Source organism: Chlamydotis macqueenii, chromosome 11 (genome assembly GCF_036417535.1).
Source record: "Chlamydotis macqueenii isolate bChlMac1 chromosome 11, bChlMac1.mat, whole genome shotgun sequence".
NCBI classification, from domain to species: domain Eukaryota; kingdom Metazoa; phylum Chordata; class Aves; order Otidiformes; family Otididae; genus Chlamydotis; species Chlamydotis macqueenii.
This window is the reverse complement of record NC_141566.1, coordinates 3,722,205-3,739,571: the sequence shown is the minus strand read 5'-3', so window position 1 is coordinate 3,739,571 and position 17,367 is coordinate 3,722,205. Positions and strand designations below refer to the sequence as shown.

Here is a 17,367-nt window from a genome sequence, read left to right as displayed (position 1 = left end):
TACTTTATAGCTGTTTAGAGCATTGCAGTCACAGAGCATGTGTCCTCCCAGCTGGAAGTGATAGACTCCGTAGCTGTCAGCAGGACAGGACTACGACGGACACCTTGCAGGGCACGCTGGCGTGGGTACAGTTCTGTGCTCACGTGCCTTTACAGCTATCGAAACAGATGTGTGCACCAAGTTGCTCAGAGTGCAGGCAGAGGAGCTCGAATTGGGCTGTGCCCATCCGTGGAGACTTGGCCGTGGCTGAGCAGCCCCTGTTCCAGTCAAAAGGGACACTAGTAACAGCTGCTGTATCCTCATGTACTGTCCTTTGTACTTGTCCCTAATTTATTATATTCCAAAATCCAAGAATCTTCTTCCAGAGATTGCATTGCTGACAGCATCTTCTTCCTTGTTTCAGCTGCGCTACCTCTGTTGATAAGAATGGGCTCTATGTAGTTTGGTCCAACGTCAGAGTGTTTTGATGGAGGAAGGGAGATTTCTGAGTTAGATTAATTCATTATGCCCTTTTGTCACTGCCTGTTACTAGAAAAATTCTAGCAAATGAATTCATACTACTTCATTTGCATTGTTGGTTTGCTTCTGTTTAATCCCCAGATTCCAAGGGGATGACGGTGTTGTAGGAAAAACATGGTCACAGCAGAACTTCCCAGCCGTTAGTTGTGATAGGTTTGACTTTTCTACCAAAATCTGCTTTTTCAGAGCAGCATTGATTTTTATTTCTTTGTGTAACTTGTGATTTGCTGAGTTACAGCTGACCAGAGCTTCTCCCCGTCCTTAAGGGGTCATTCTGCACACATGTGCGTGTTTGAAAACTGCAGAATCACACCTTGAAAAGAAAGTCCTCTAAACATGCTTAGCTGAGTGTAATACCTTTCCCTTTGCACTTAGTTTTAAAGCCAAATGTCATAAAAACAACTTTCAGTGCTTTGATGTGGGCTCATAATTTTCTCATTGATGCTATTAATATTGCATGCCCACTTGCTCTGTGGTGGGTGTCAGCGCTTGCTAACAGCAGCCATCTGTGAGAAAGGAGCTACTTCCTGGCATGGAGTAAAATTTAGGCCAGCTGTGGATGCTGGAACCACATCTTAGAGACTGTCTCTCTGGGCTCTCCCTTCCCTGTGTTCTGCCTGAGACTGCACTGAGCAGAATTTCTGGTACCCAGATCCCACGGCCTGTGGAGCTGCATTTCTGTATTAGTCTGTGCCTCGCGCTCTGGCGGCAGAAGGTAGGGCCTGAATTATTACCACATTGAACTTAGGCTGTTGTCATTCCAGAAAGCTGATATCCTCAACTCAAGGGACCTGCCCATTTCAATCCATTTAACTGTGAAGTGGTTACCAACAAATGATGCTCCTGTTCAATTTGGGCAATATTTGAAACTTGACATCTTCCCCTGCACTCGTTCAGCACAAGTGGTGTTTTATGGGTCTAGTGAAGCAATTGAAAATGCCATTGCAACTCTGGCCTGACAGTTTGGGGGAAGCCAATTTTCCTGTACTTTTTCCTGTGATGTTGGAAAAGTCTTATCACTCTGTGCTTTAGCTTTAATTCCTGGAAATATAAACAGAGAGAGCAGGGGAACAAACTCACAAACTCCAAGTAGCATCCCAGGTAAGTCTTACCTATAGAGAATATGTGATTTGTCACATGTTGGATGGTTTTGCAGTTAAGTTTCTGGTAGCTGAATGGATTTTCAAACCTGTGTTAGAGCTTGCTTTCAGCAAAAAATAATCTCTCAGTACTGTTCTCTTAGTCTGCGTTAACTATCTCACTAGGGGTTTCTGGACACACCTGCTATCCCAGGGGCCAGTCCTTATGAAAAATAATGGCCTTTGACCAGATTCTGCCTGCAGTTATGTGATCTGACCTCAAATTTTTATTTAATTTGCAGAATTGAGGTTTATAAGACAGCTATGTTTAAGAACTGCATCACTTCTCATCTTGATGTGACACCAGAATAGCAATAGGAACATGGTCTGAAGGTTTCTGTTGTTTTCCAGCACACATTCATCCTTCCTACAGCTCTCTTCCAAAGTCCTTTCCCTCTCACGAGATTTCCTTTCTCAGACAGAGTTCTTGGAATGGGAATTTTGCAGATGGCTGCAGGTGTGGGCCGATCGCGCAGAAAAGGGCTTCTGCCCTGGAGGTGCTTCCTTACGGACAGGGAAAAGAACGCACAGTTCTGCTGTCCAAGCAGCCTGTAGAAGAATGGAAACTTCTTTATTTGAGAGCAAACAAACCTGCAAAGGTTTAGGAAGTGATTAATCTCCATTTACACAGTCTGCAGTATCAGCTTGTCAGACTAGAACCATATGTTGCACCTTATGATATAATGCCCCTGAATGTGAATCAGATCAAGGCACTCTTACATTTTGCAGCAGCCAAAGTTACATTAGTGCTGATGATAATTACTAACAGAGCATAACAATTTACCTGGATAATCATGACTGAGCTGTATCGGTAGCACTGAACACTCACCTTCTGATGAAGGCCCCAGCCTTCAACTGTTGTGACACTTTGCTGGGGTGGGAATGGTACAAGCCCAGAAAACTGGCACAGAATCTGCCTTGGTGGCCAGTTACCCACTGGCCACGTGCAAATGCTGTGTGTGATCAGAAGACAGATAAGGTGAGAACTGGGTTTATGCTTTTCTTTCTCACACTTTGCTGTCATAGAAATCAGTGGAACTAGTCAAAGGAAAAGGGGCAAAGAAACTTCCCTCTTCAGCTCACAAGTCGTCAGAGATTTGTATTATCTGATATGAATCCTGTTTCAGACTTAAAGGAATGCAGTCTCAGATTCTTCAGCAGCTCCCAGTTTTTCCATTGCAAATACCAGAACCGCTGTGTAATCCCCACTGTGATGATCTCTGGGGAGAGGCCAGGACCTGAAGGGGCTGTAGAAGCACTGGTAGCTGTCTCAGTCATATAGGTGGGTTCTTGATATCAAAGATGTTGACTTTGGCCAGGCCTCGAAGGTCATGCGCAGGAGTATGTGCTCAGTAAGTGTAAGTAGCTCCTGCTTGGCAGATGAGTAGAAAAAGTATTTGCTCTCCGCAGGGATGGTGAGGCACATGCAACCAGAGCTGGATTCTCCTGGGAGCCAAGCACTGCCTTCTGTGTGCACCTGAAACAGGCAGTAATTTCTCTGCTGCGTTACTGAATCCCATCATGTTCTTTGAAAGCAAATGAATGAAGTTTTGGTTGTGGCTGGCAAGAAATTTATCGGTAAGATGTTCAGCACAGGAATTTTGTTTCAGGGAAGTCCAGGGAGTAAATGCAGGAATGGTACTGGTTCAGGTGGAGGCTTTGCATGAGGAGCAAACGGGCTGTGCAGTGAGGTCTGGTAGTGTTTTCTGCTCAGGCTGACATTTCTTTCTGAATGAAGATTAGAGACAAACTTTTCTTGCCAAAGAGAATGTGGAGGCTCTCTGTTTCATTGGTAGATGCTGTTTTTTTTTCTCCTTCATAAAATCCTTGATGGAAGAAAGAATTCTTTGAGTGAGAAGTGCTCATGCCAAGTAAAACGAGAGGTGGTGGCTTGAAATAGAGTTGAATATTTCTAGGAGAAGCACAAAATGTATTTTATTTTCAATGCATGCCTTAATGCCACATCTTAGATTTTCCTTGATAGCATTTCTAATCAGCAGGCCCTTATGCATTCTCTACTGGTATTAGTTGCAGCTTAATGATGTATTATTATATTGGTTCTTTATCACTCAACTTGCCAGGTTGTTTATCTCTTGGAAGGAAGGATGGAGAGGAGAATTTATTGCCGCTCTGTCTCTTGATGTTCTGCAGTGCAAATGCATATTTTTCCAAAGCAGGTGCATTATCTGAATTTGCAGGTAATTGCACACCTAGAAATGGAGGTGTTGCACGTTACCTGTGCTGATAATCTAGCCGAGTCCTTTTAATATCACGTTACGCTATATCCACGGAGTTTGGTAAAAAGGAGATTAGTGAGATAGCTGGATAGTTAACAGTAATTTCTGATGTGTGCACATACAGCACATAAATTGTTTTTTTTTTTTTTGACAGCTGTTGCCAGCAAGTTATCAAGGCAGATTTTTAACTGAGGATAGACAGGTAAAGAGTAGACGTTTGTAATTCCTGGGGCACCGGAGCAACTGCAGTGTTCTCTTCCAGGGCATAAGGTGACACTGCAGCTGCAGGGGAGTACGTCTCCCCCCTCGCTTCTCCATGGAGGTCAGTGTGGGCCAGCCACTCGCTGAGGGACTTACTGCTGGGAGGGGGCTGCGTCCTTTGCTGGTTTATCCACTTGAGTGCATCTTTAAGAACTGCAAGCACTGCTTGCACTGCAGAGTAGATGTTAATTTACCTTCATTTCTTTTTAAGTCAAAAGACCAATCCGTCCTGTCGGTCTGGGAGGAGGAAGTTCTGGGCTTGTCAGAGAAGTGGCAGTGACTTAACTGATTCAGTTATAAATCACCTGCTTCGAGTGGTGTGGACACCCAGTGTAAACACGCTAGTGCAAATTCCAGGTTGCTTCAATCCATTTTGTGTAGTTGGCTTGTCAAATTAAGGCTGCTGAAAGAGTTGGGCCCACTTTAAATATGTTGGCATTGAAGTTTAGATTGTAATAAATCATTTTCTAAGGAGAGTCTGGCCAGTTTCTTCCATGTTGTCAGTTTGGGTGAAGAAGCTGAAGGGAAGGCTGATGAGTTCCAGTAGATCCAAGTCTTAGTGGTCTTCTCCTTCCCTCTGGTGGAGTTATTGTTCTTAGAGCAAAGATGCAAGAATGTGTGCCTCAGCCTTTGTCACTGTGGAGTTGGAAAATTGGTCCAAATCCCTTCAGTGGCACTTTAGGCTAAGTCAGCAGGTGCTACATACAAATGGTTTAGTATAGACACATCTTCCTTTCTGCCAGCTTTTCTGGGTGAACAGTAGCTTTTGGCAGAAAGGCTTCTTCAGATAGTCTCACGGGGCACAGGGAGGTTGCACAGCTACATTTGCATGTTAAGAGCGTGCGGCCCTGTGCCCTCCATCTCCAGAGCTCTCTTAAAAGGTTCTAGGCCAAGATCGTTGCTCACTTGTTATAACGCGCATGCTGTGCTTGGAAGAACTGATTCATGTTGAGTCCAGCATCACAGATTCATAGGAAGGACAGATCCAAGTTGCCTGTAACGTGTGTCAGAGATCCACGATAATAATGAGAAATGACAGCAATGCCTCACCTTCTACCTCTTCCAAGCACTCTCCAGCCGTTAACTAATTAGTAATCTGCACAGGATCCCTGGGAGGTGGCCAACAGGCTGGTTCTTTGTGGAGGGAGGTTGAGTGGAGATTCTGATGTCCTTGGACTCTTGAGAGCTCAGCTCATGATACGCCGTGTGTCCACAGCACCACTTACCTGTAAGTGGAACACGAGCTCTTTCCCTGTCGTAGGGCCAGGTAGGAAATGTTTTCCTCTTCTATATCTCCCTGACACCAAGACCTTTTAAAGTTTTTCAGAAAGGAGTGGGAGTGGAAGAAATGCTGTTAAGAAGTTTTCACAAAGGAGTGGTAAAACTGTGCCTGGGGAATCTGGATCCCCTGCCAGGATACCTGACAGGCTGGTGCCTGCGTTGAACCTGCATTTCCCATTCCTGTTAACAGCCCCAAGTCTGCATTTTCTTCAGCTGCCCTCTAAGGGAAGGGAAACGCTGTTCCCTCTCTGTTTCACCCAGAGACACATCCTTCTGATGAAGCTTTCCAGAACAGCGGCATATTCCCATGAAAAGATTCTCTTTCAAGCCATTGACATGTAACTTGCTGAAGAATTCATGACCAGCTCCAGAGACCTTGGCTCTCCTAGGAGCAGGGCCTGTGCCTGTCGGATTGCAGTGTGCCTGCAGGGAGGCAGAATCCTAAGTACAGGATCAGTCCCGGGTGACCAGGGATTTGTTACGGCGTAATTGTAGCCACTGAGAAAAGAGGGAGTTGAGGCACATTGCAATTATGCAATTGGCCGGAGTCCCTGGGATAAGTCAGTTAGAGAGCAGAAGGGACATCAGGTTCCTGGCGCCTCCTCACGTGCCCCTGCACACGGAGGCAGGACGGGAAAAACCCTCCCGATTTTTGGATTTGATCTGGGTATTGAAGGCTGCATTTTTAAAAGATCTTAGCTCCCCTTGAGAACAGCAGAAATTATGGGGATGTCAATGGCAGAATTAATCAATTTTTTAAAAGAAATTAGCCACTAAGTGATGTAGCTGAAGGGGACCAGAGGCTGCAAACATGCGGAGTAGATGTGGTCAGTGCGTCTATCAGAAGCGTTCAGTAAGTGATGTGACCAGTAACACCTGCCCTGTAGATATAGGCGAGTGTTTGAATGTTGGAATATCAAGGTAAAGAGAGCAGAGGGTGTGCACCTTGACAAGGACAAGACAACTGTGTGGCAGGTAAGACTTAGTGCTGCAGAGCACCCGATGGCTCAGGGGTAGACGGATGATGAAGCTGACTTTCCATAGACCTTTATCTGGACTGGGATGTTCTGGGTGGTGGGGAGCTAACAAGTGCAGCAGTACGCTAGGGCAAAAGATTGTTTTGCTGTCATTGTTTTCAACTGATGATGGTTCCTGATCTCTGGAGTACAGGAGATGCTTTGTACAATTCGGAATACAGGTTTGATGTATTAGATGCTGTGTGTAGAGGGGCCAGAACCTAGGAACCCTGGTTGTATTTCTTGGCTGGAGAGTCTCCAACTGCTAGTGGTGAGTGCTAGACAGCAAGTGGAGGGGTTTGGGCTCTTGGGGTGTGTGTCAAGGACAGGCGGTGGCATGTTGGTTAGTTTATGTCATTTTTACATCCGTAGATTTCTTAAGGCAATTTGGAGTGGTAATTTCATCTCTGTGCATTGATTTCCCGATTTGTAAGCTCTTTGCAGACTGGTGCCTGTGTTCTGGCTAGCTCAGGTAAGCTCTGCTCAGCTTCTGCTGCCCAGGGTGAGCTTTGGCTGGCACAGGTTGTGTGCTGTGCAGTCTGCGGAGTCTGGCTTTAGTGCTTTTTCTCATTTAGGCCGAAAGGCTGGGACTTGGCAGTGGAAAGCCCAGGATTCTGGTCCTGGCTCTGCAGACAATGTGTGATTTGTCTAATATGAATTTACTGATTGCTCCAGAACTGCTTTGAGGTTATTTGAGCTAGGGATGGGTGTCCCTGAAATTTACCTGAGTGGTGTCAAGGGGTTTAATTAATTGTAGTTGGGGAAGGGCTTTGTAACCCTGAGATGAATGACTCTTGAGATGCACAGGATGTTATCATTCTGTAGAAATGTTTTCTAGATAATGGAAGAAAAATATTTTAAAACACAGGAAGTATTGCAGGAACAAGATCTGTAAAATGTTGCATTTATTTAGGAGCTGTTGCAGGCTGAAGTGAATCTGAAGATAATGAAATAGTAATAAACCATGATGCCATGGCTCACATTTTCCAGTGGAGGCTCATTCGGGTGTGCACACCATTCTGTGTCAGCCCAAATTAGACTGGCAGGTCCCAGGATGAGACGAAGAAGCGTGCCCGCTGGTACAGCAGGACTTTCATGTGCCTGGCGTGCACAGAAAATGAGACAGGGCTGCCCGTTCTGAGCCACGGGCTTTGCCTTCACACTTTCTTTCTTCCCAGGGTTTGTGCATTTGCTAGTTGGCGTCTTGGCGTTTGGCCCCTGTGTGGCAGGCAGCCTGGTTTTCGGCATGCTGAGCCTTAGAGATGCCCTTGACTTCAGTGGGAGCAGAGGGAACGTAGTCCTTTGCAGGACTGGGCCAAGTGTGTCTGAGTCAGAGGAAGGGCGAGCAGCCAGGGCATTTTCCTCACAAAGGCAAGGAAGCTGAATTCATTTAGTCCTTAAAGGAGCGTTTAGCTCCTCCGATTGGAAGAGCCCAGAGAAACCTGGTACAGCGTTACTGGAGTCTGTTTGGTGACTTCAGTGGGAATTGCATAAGACTCTAAATGTGCTGAAGTCTTTGCACTTTCAGCTGTAATGATGATGCTGATAAGCAGAATTGAATTAAAGATAATAGAGGAAAGAGCTGTCTTCCCTCTACTGTTACCTGTTTTCTCTCGATAGAGACGTCTGCATCTAGATTATTTTAGGTTTTGTTTTGTTTCCCCATGGTATCATAGTCTGTTTAATAAATAATTTGTGGTTCTTTGTGACAATTTTCTTTACTCATGAAGAGAGGAGATCCAGTTTCGCATGCCTTCTGGCTTTGAGGTGTGTAGTTGCAAGCAAGCAGCTTCAACCATCTCTTTTCTTCTACAGTTGTGCCTGCACCTTGGGAAAAGTTTACTTAATGCAGGGTAAATATTTTCTCTTCTCTGGTACACGAAGCTTTTATTGTCTTATTTTGTTTCTGATGGCAAATAAGTGCTGTTTGAGTTGCAAGAATTGATTAATTTTGCAAAAGAACCTTCATCTCTTGAAAGTCGGAGGATGCTTTCATTCAGATATAGAGACTAAACAAACAGGACGGGTGGTCACAGCCTTTTCATAGAGACTGCTCTTAGGTTTCCCTCTGAGATCTACCGCAAGAGGGGAAAAACCTGAACATTTACCCTTGCAGATCTTTGGCTAGTTTTCCACTGCAGCTTTCTCCTAGCCCAGATCTGTGTGTCTCACTGCTGGGGCAGATCTCTCAGCTGCCAAGCAGCACTAACAAGGATTGGGGCTTAAGCAGATATTTTTTGTTGCTGTAACTTGTTTCACCCGGGACAGTGGCATTCTAACGAGGATGGCTGGCCGTGTTATCAACAGCAGTTCTGAGGACATTGCTGGTTGGTATATCGTGACATGCAGTCTTGCAAAGAGTGGTGTTTTTTTCTTGTGATCTGGCCTGTCAAGGAGCCAGTATTGCCTTGCTGTCTGCAGCACTCTGAAATTGCTTACAGTCTCCCATTAGAGTTAGGTAATAATTTGGGGTGTTGATCTGCTTGCTGTTTTCTCTTCCACCGAGACATGCACTTTGCATTCTGTAAAATTTCCCTTTCTGCATGTTTGCTGCCGTTAGTGACCAACCAGGAAGTGTTGTACCCTGATGCTCTCTGAAGAACATGGGCAATTATCCCTTGGATGTACTCCACGGGGTTGTTTTTGTGGTCCTTTCTCCTGGCTTGTGACCCAGACAGTGCTGGTGACTAGTAAGGTGTGGATGGAAATGTCACATTCCAGGGAGCGTAGCTGGTGGCTCCTTTTCTGTCTGAGCAAATGTACTTTGTGACCTGTCAGGCTTCAGCTGGTAAACGGGATGGGTCACAGGCTTTCCATTCTTGCTGTTCTTAGGTTTGCTTCTGAGGCATCTTGGTGTTGCTCTGAGCTGCTGTGTAGGACTACGGTACCTCAGGACTGGGCAGGGAAAAGCAGCTGTCTGCCTAAGGCTGTAAATTAGGGAGGAGCTGACAAAATCATGCTAGTAGCAGAGCAACTTGTTGTGTACCAGCTGCTTTGAGTGGCTGGAGATAAGGATTGATCTCGGTCTCTCGCTCGGTAGCAGGCAGCCGGGGCTGTGCTACCTGTGTTCCCAGCTCCTGGCCGCGACTGCCTCCAGCCTTGCCCTGCTTTGTGGAGACAGCAGGCTGATGAGCAGCCCTTCCAGCTGGGGTGGGACCCGTCGTCTGGCCGTGCTCCCTGAGGTAACCCTGACCCCACCCTCAGCTGCTGAGGACACTTGAGCCCTAGGATGGAGGCTCTTGGTCCCTTGGCACTGCCTGTCACTGCAGTGTGTGCTGATGGCCTTGGATCTTCCCAGACTTCACAGAGTGGTGGTGCAGAGTCTGCTGAGCTGCTCCAGCTCAGTACTCCACAAGGTGCTCATCACATCTTCTGCTCTGAGGATTTCTTTAAAGGCCTCAGGGGTAAATGCAGGGCCAGGGATTAACCTCGCTAGGAACAGGCTCACTCAGTGATGATTCTTAGATCGTGGTTAGTCTGTGTGACCTGCTAGTTAGTGTGGCTTTTAATTGGTTTAGTGTCTTCTGTGGTCTTTTCTCTTCTGTTCTAGTTTTGTAATCAAAGCCTCTTGTCTTCTAAGGCCTTCTAGGGACAGAAGTTTCTATGAAAATGATAAAATTTCTGTATCAAGTATGTTTATCATTTCATGTTTGCATGGCCCTGCTGCCAAGCAGTGGATGGTTCTGTCTGTCAGCTTCTGTCAAGCTGAAGTGATAATGCCTCTGGTTTTGTGAGGTTTTTTTTATCAACAGCTTTTATTTGCCCACTGACCTCAGAACATTTTTCTTATTCTTTGTTTTCAATGTTTGGTGGCGTTTCTCCAGTCTAAGATTGCCTCTTACCGTTGCAGCTGGCTCTACAATCCAGCTGGAATCAAATTGGTCTTTGATTTAATGGCACACCAGCAAACATAGCTGTAGAATGGCTGGCAGCTTCTTTTGCAGAGTCTTACTATTGAGAGTCTGTTCGTCTGCTGAGTCTGTTCGTCTGCTGAGGCTGTACTGCAGAGATCCTTCTTTGCACAGGAGCATCCTCAGTCACTGCATTCCCTCTTGCTATTTACTTTCTGGAGAAACTACACTGTTAAGGTATTCTGTAGCCTGTATGTGTTTACTTTTATTTTCTGTTTATCTTTAAGCAGGCTGTGTCTCCATGCTTCCTGGGTTTCTTTAACTGTGTTCTTACTCAGTTCTGTATCCGTGTGTCAGGTACGTTTGCTCAGGCACAGTGCTGTGTCAATGCAGCTGGACCTTCCTCCTCGCTGGCCATCGTGGTGCCTCGCGCAGGCTCTCCGGGCTGTGTGCCCGCCTGCCTATGTGTGGATGTGTGTCTGGGGAGAGCAGCACGCCTCCAGACCCTTGGCCCTTGCTTATAATGACTGGAGGATAAAGACAGAGGAGCTGTGAAGATTTTCTTGGTCGTATTCTGTCTTTGCATACTGCTTCTCTGTTGTCCTCCCTAGTTCTCAGCCTGGTTTGCTTCTTGTAGAATATATAACACTGCAGCTGTCACTTTGTGCCTCAGAATCCTCAATTAATATACTTCAGTTTTCTTTTAAGGCCTGAAGTTGTTGTAAATAGAAAGTAGGGGGTGTCAAACAGTAGTAGGTTTCAGCCAGCAGCAGGGTAAATGTTGATGAGCTGTTTTAGGAACAAATTTCTTTGCAAAGCTTTTGTGCCCTAAATCTGATGTGTGCCTGGCACATGGAATCTATTTTGGGTCCTGTTGTTGTCCCCTTTCCTCTTCTCTTGCTGTTTTGTTTGTTTACTTGTTTCTGTGCTTTTTGATGGTTCCTTATTTTTGGTGCTTTCTTTGACCTGGTACAAGATTGCATTAGTGTCAACTCCTGCTCTGGGAGTTTGTACTTTTGTAGGCATTTGCATCAGGACCTCAGGCTGCTTTGGAAACACCTCCTGAGCAATGGAGGAGCTGCTCTTTCAAAGAAGCAAGTGCAGACGACTCCGCACATTCTGGACGGAGACCTTCAGAGATGGGGGTACCCTGATGTGTTGGGAACAGACATGGCTTGGCTCTTGTTTGCTTGTCTCAAAAGATTTGTGTCCTTTTGAATCAATGACTTCGCAAATGTGCTCCCAGGCTCGTCAGACAAGGCATCTGTGGTTGCACAGAGAAGTTAAGTGGTTTGTCCTAGTGAAAATTTGTAGGAAACAGGAATGAAACCTGGATACGTAACCTACCATGTGCTCTAACTACGACTTGTAGCATGGACACAGTGCCATTTCCAAAACTGGAATAGTCCCTGCTGGCTCAGGCACTCTCCCTTAGAGTGACTGAGGCTGGGATGCCCTTACTCCCGGGTGCCACCACATTTTGGGAGGGTTGTTTCGTCCTGCGCTGGACCCAGTGGTCCTGGAGGCTATGGATACATGCAGAGGAATTGGGAGTGGTTCCCTGAACCCCTTTGTTTTTTTCATTTAGGTGGTAAGAGGATGGTGAACTGTTTTCCTGTTGTAATGTGGAGCCATCCAAGAAGGAGTAGTAAAGCACTACTCTGGAGCAGAAGATGATTTTTTGAGCAATCAGGTGTTAACTGCTGAATCCCTGTTTTAGCAGTTTAAAAATACCAGACCATTGTGGTAGCTGAGAAAACAACAGAATTAGTGTGCAGATCTTGTTTTGCTTTCTGCATATAGGTGTCACTTTTCCCCTGACCTATTTAAGAACATCGTTTGTATGTTTACTCTCCTAGTCTTCCCATCCTGCTGCTCTGAAGCCAGAGTATAGCTGGCAACTGGAGAAAAGCGCACGCAGCAACTGCTCCAGTTCCCCCTCTGACTGCTCCAGATCCATAATACCCCCAAGGTAGATAGGCCATTACGCACGATAAGATCACTAACGTAGCAGGTGAATATTAGATATATGAAGCTAGTCAGCTGTAAATAAAAGGGCTGGCAAAGAATAAAAGGCAAAACGTTGTCCCTGAGGAAGTAAATGGGGATATGAATGCCTTCCTGCCCTAGTGCCCTGAAGAGGTGATGCAGAATCTGGAACACGTCCACCTCCTGAGTGAAAGGCATGTGGCAGCCCAGGCTTCGCCCTTTCCTTACCTGGAGGCAGGAGCTGTGTCCTTCCAAACATACCATAATGTCTTGGGAAGATCAGTATAGCAAATCTCATGTGGTGTTGATCTCTGTCTCTGCTTGTGGCACTTGGAGGCCTGAGGTCCATCCCATGCTCTGATTAGAGGTCTTTGTCTTCAGCCCCAGTAGCAGAACTGGAGACATCCAGAGGACTCCCTGTTCTTTATTTTGCCTTCTTGGAGTGAGGTTTGCCCTGCAACACTGCCAGGCAATCCTGGGGTGGCCTTGAGTTAAGTCACTTAAAAGTCAAATTCATCCTTCTCTGTCGCAGGGGTTTGGTGTTGTTTACTGCAGCAAGATTCTCAGCTCACAGACTTAAGGACTGGAAAGGCAAAATGAGCTAAAAGGTGACTGGAAGGTGCTAGAAAATGGCAACTGTCTGTAATTTTCAATTATTGGCGTTGTATTGCTGCGTCCTCATCTCTTCCACAGTTGTGTGGTGGTTGTTGGCTTGGCCTGCCTGGAGTTGTAGTCAGCACGCCATACCCTCCTTCCTCCTGGCTTCCTGGAGAGCTGCACACACGTCTGTGGATGCAAAACCCGCTCTTGGTCTGTCCCTGGGGACCGTGGCAGGGGAGCAGGCCATGGCCACTTCTTGGGTGAGCATTGTTAGCGTGGGTTGGAATGGTGCTAAGCTGGTGGGGGTTCATCTGACTGTGTTTATCGTGGCACATCATCTGTGAGGATGTCAAGCAGAGAATAAACTGTGGCAGAGCGGAGAAAGCACCAACACCTGCAGAGAATATGAGGAGCAGAGAAACTGGTCCTTTTTTTTGTCCCCCCCCCCCCCTTCTCTTTCTTCTTCCAAACCTTGTTTGATTCTTTTTTTTTTGTGTGTGTGTGTGAACAAAACGAAAAACATAATAGGCAAGATGACGTGTGATTTATTAAAAGCAGTCGGAATGCACCAGCTGGAGTTCAGTAGGAGTTTAGGTTGCCCAAAAAAATATGAACTTGAGGACTTTTGTATATATGGAATTTTTATTATGGAAGTCCAAGCAAGAAGAGGGTTCCACTGATATTGTTTACGTGATAAGAGAGAACAGTGATGCAAGCATGCTTACATCTGCCAGACCCTGTGATTGGTGAGTGCTCTGCCCCGATCACTGTTTTTTAGCCTGGATGTAGCTGGTGATCAAAACTCTGCTTGAGAGCGGCCGAATTCAAGCTCCTGTGCTGGTGGTTTGTCCTGCTGTCAGCTTTTCCCCTGCTGCGACAGAGCAGACGGTGTGAAGCAGACGTCAGGTCTCTGCCTCGGGATGCTCCAAGTCTGTTTTAAGACGGTGCAAATGATGGGTTGCTGGGCCATTGTGTGTTGCTCTGCACTGCTGGGCCTGTAAGCTGGAGACAAACCCTGCACCCAAATGCATGTGCACGAGAGAGGCACAAGAAGTGAGGAAGACAGGATAAAAGGTAGGAGAGCGTGGTAAAGAGACTCCCAAGCTGTCCAAATAAGAGACATTTAAAGGTGAAGCATGCGTGGTAGCCTCATACCTCACTAGGTTAGTGTAGATCACCTTTCACACGTCTTCACCAGAGAGGATGAGAGAAGGAGTGAAATTCTTGTGCTGAGTTGCAGCAGTTGTGATCTTTGAACGTAACAATAGTGTGATCCCCGTATGGATATTGTTCAAATCCTGTCAAATTAATGTTTTGGGTGTCCAGGTGCTGTTGCATTCTGTTGCTGTAAGGAGCAGGTTTGGCTCTCTGGATTGGTTTCAGGCCTTGCCTTTCTCCAGCTGAACTCATGTAATCACAGCCTTTTGGTTAAGCTGTTGCAGAGATGGTGCTGTAAGGCTGCCCAGCATGAATGCTCTTTTGTACCAGAAAAAGATGATGTCTGGAGAGCAGAGATACTTTTATTCTGTATTTGAGTTGACTGGCCAACTAAGAGCCAAGAAGCGTTCAGCTTGAACCTGCAAAAAATCCAGCAACATGGGTTACAGAGCCTTACTGCGGCTGAAGGGTTGCTGCCCGTCAGTTGAGTTGGGGTCAGTGACTGGTCTGTTTTAATTGTCAGTTAGACAGGATTTAAATCACTTTCAGGATGGGAGAAGGAAAGAGCAGGGACAGGCTTTGTTGGCACACTCAAAGGACTCGTTAAGTGACAGCAAGTGGATTGCTTGTGCCTGTCTCTCCGTATGTAGCTTGCAGTAGGGGCTGGCTTCTCATACCTGATCTTGGACACTGCTTCAGGATTGACTTCAAGTTGCTCACTCAAATTAGAACTCAAACAATTTGTCTTGGCTATTTTAATCCAAATTAAAGTAATTAAATTTTTATTGCTGCAGTTGTAATGTTGGTGTCTCCAATAAGTAGCTTTTCTTGGTTTGTATTTTACTCCTCCCAGAGAACAAAAGTGAACCTGAGGCTTAAGCTCTGAACTAGGAATAATGAAGTCCGTATGGAGAATTGTTTCAGTGTGTCTGCAATGGTTTAAATCCGCACTTCATTTTAATGTGTAGACAAGGGCAAGGGATGCAGTCGTGTGGAATGTGGGATATTTGATAGGCACAGTTGTTTTTGAGACATCCTTTTCTGCTTTGTGGAGCCCTTCAGCTGTGTAAATAAAAAGCAAAAGAGGGAGTGGTAAGATTTTTTTATTTTCCTCTTGCATGTGAATGCCTATTCCAGGTACTTTATAATTATTTTTTTTATCAATCCCAGAGAAGTGTTTCCCATTACATTAAAAGAAAAAGGCTGTGGTCCCATGGAGGTAGTTCTGGGAGCTTCCACCTCATTTTGGTGTCCTCTTGTAGCTCCTGGAGTGTCCGTTGCTCTGGCAGTCTAAGCATGCCTCCAGATTCAATGGCTTAGAGAACAACTTTTTTGTTTCAAACCACAATTCAAGAAAACATGACAGAAATACCCATGTAGCTGTCTGGGATTGGGTACGAGCGGGTGGAGGTGCTGGTGGCTCTCCCCAAGGCAGCAAGGAGGGTGGAAGCTCTCTGCTTGCTCTGGGTGGCAGAAGTGTCCTAGTGACCCAGCTCGCTTCTCAGAATCAGCATCAGGGTATGAGGTGTCCATACCTTTGTCATATGAAGTTAAGTCACTTTTCCTATCAAAAATAGTTACCTAAAAGTGTTTCTTAATGACTTAAAATCCATATACCATCAACGTTTTGACAATAATAATGACCAGGAGGCTGCCTGGCATAGGGTTACCGCAGGGGCTTTCCTGGCAGCCAGGCTTTGACCACGCGCTCACTGCCCGTGCTCCCCGCTTCCCGTGTTTCCTTTGCCTGGTTCTGTTACGTGACTGTGTGCGTTCGGTGGTTTTGCAACCACTTTGCAGACACACAGAAATACACTTCCTTTCCTTGCTGTGCTCTTAGGAGGTTTAATTACTGAATTAAACCCGGACAAGGGTTCATGTGGAAAGCTGTTTCGCTGCCCCACACCCTCTGTACACACACCCCTTTCCCTCCTGGGTCATGTAACCATCCCAAAACTGACGGTGTTTATAAGTGGCCAGGATCCTGGCATGAGCGCAGTTTGAACAGATTGCTTTTGTTTTGATGTGATTAAAAAACACCCACAAAGAAAATATGTTGGACTAGCGGTGTGTTCTGGGGCTCACCCTCGTCCCGGCAGGATGGAGAGGGACTCTGACTCTCTCCAGTTTTTCTTCCATGGTGTCTCAAAACCCCCGTGTCCTTGTTTGTGTTATTGCATACATTAAGCACTGGTTAAACACAGCCCTTCAATATACACGTAACTTTAAACATCACTGGTTTCAGTGATGCAAAAATAATCCCGTATTTTGCTTTTGGGACCACAGCCTGAAGAGCCATGGCTTTGTACAGAGAGGGAAGGTGAGAGGTGCTCTGTTAAACCTGGGCAAGTCCCAGTATGTGTTAACTTGGAAAAGTGAAGCTATGTGAGGAGCCGTGAAGCTTTTGCAGGGAGAGCTGATACTGGATACTGGGAGTCTGCAGAGCAGCGGCGCGTTTCCACACTGTGGGAAGAGGCACTTGGCGCGGGTGGGCTGAAGGGTGTTGTGAGATGCAAGTCAGATGCATTTTGTGAAGTGTTACCTGTAGTCGTGCTGGCAGTTTGCAGAGAAAGAGTTGAAAGAGTTGTGGAAAGAAATGTAGTTAGATAGGTAGACTGAGTGTTTGAAGAGGAGAGATGCTTGAAGACCATTTACTGGTAAATGCTGTCAAATGTAAATTAAGCAAGGGAAAAAAAAAAATGTTTGCAGATTACTTTCATCAGTTGTGACAAGCTCCGCTGTCAGTCCATTCTCAGCTTTTAGCAATTTAACTGGGTGACTCTTGAGGTCTAGGCAAAGGACATGATAATTCAAATCTGAATGAATATTTAGTCAAAAACATGAATAGCTACTGTGTTTGCATCCTTTCTGTATTCATTTTTTGACACTGTCGCCACAAGTGCACTATCAAGAGTGGATTTTAAACCAGTGTTAGTAAGTCACTTCGTAAAACCCTCTAATGCTGCAATTCCTAACAGGAGCTTGTTTATCCTGTCTCAGAAGACAAACAGTTGCAACTCCTTGTGACCGGAGTAGTTCTGCTTGGAGACAGCCTGAATTCAAAATATCCCCTCCGCACAGGGAGCTGCTTATGAACATCTAGTTCAGAGGCCAGAAGTTACTTCTAGCAAGTTTCAGAGGATAACTTCTGAATAAATGAATGTATTGGAAGAAATAATAAGCTGCTTACAGGGTGTTTGCAAACAGAAACAGAGAGTACATTCATCAAAGAAATTACTCCGTTTGAATAATGTGTTCAGCTCAGAGCGTGTTTACCTGCCTGCGAGGGAGCAGGGAGTCTTAATTGGCAAATGTT

The 17,367-nt window shown here is 45.8% G+C and overlaps 1 protein-coding gene across 4 annotated transcripts in view; it reads left to right on the top strand.

Moving 5' to 3' along the window:
* Window positions 1-17,367, top strand: part of PAK3 (p21 (RAC1) activated kinase 3) — a 124,219-nt gene that overhangs the window by 65,968 nt on the left and 40,884 nt on the right. The window lies entirely within an intron of this gene.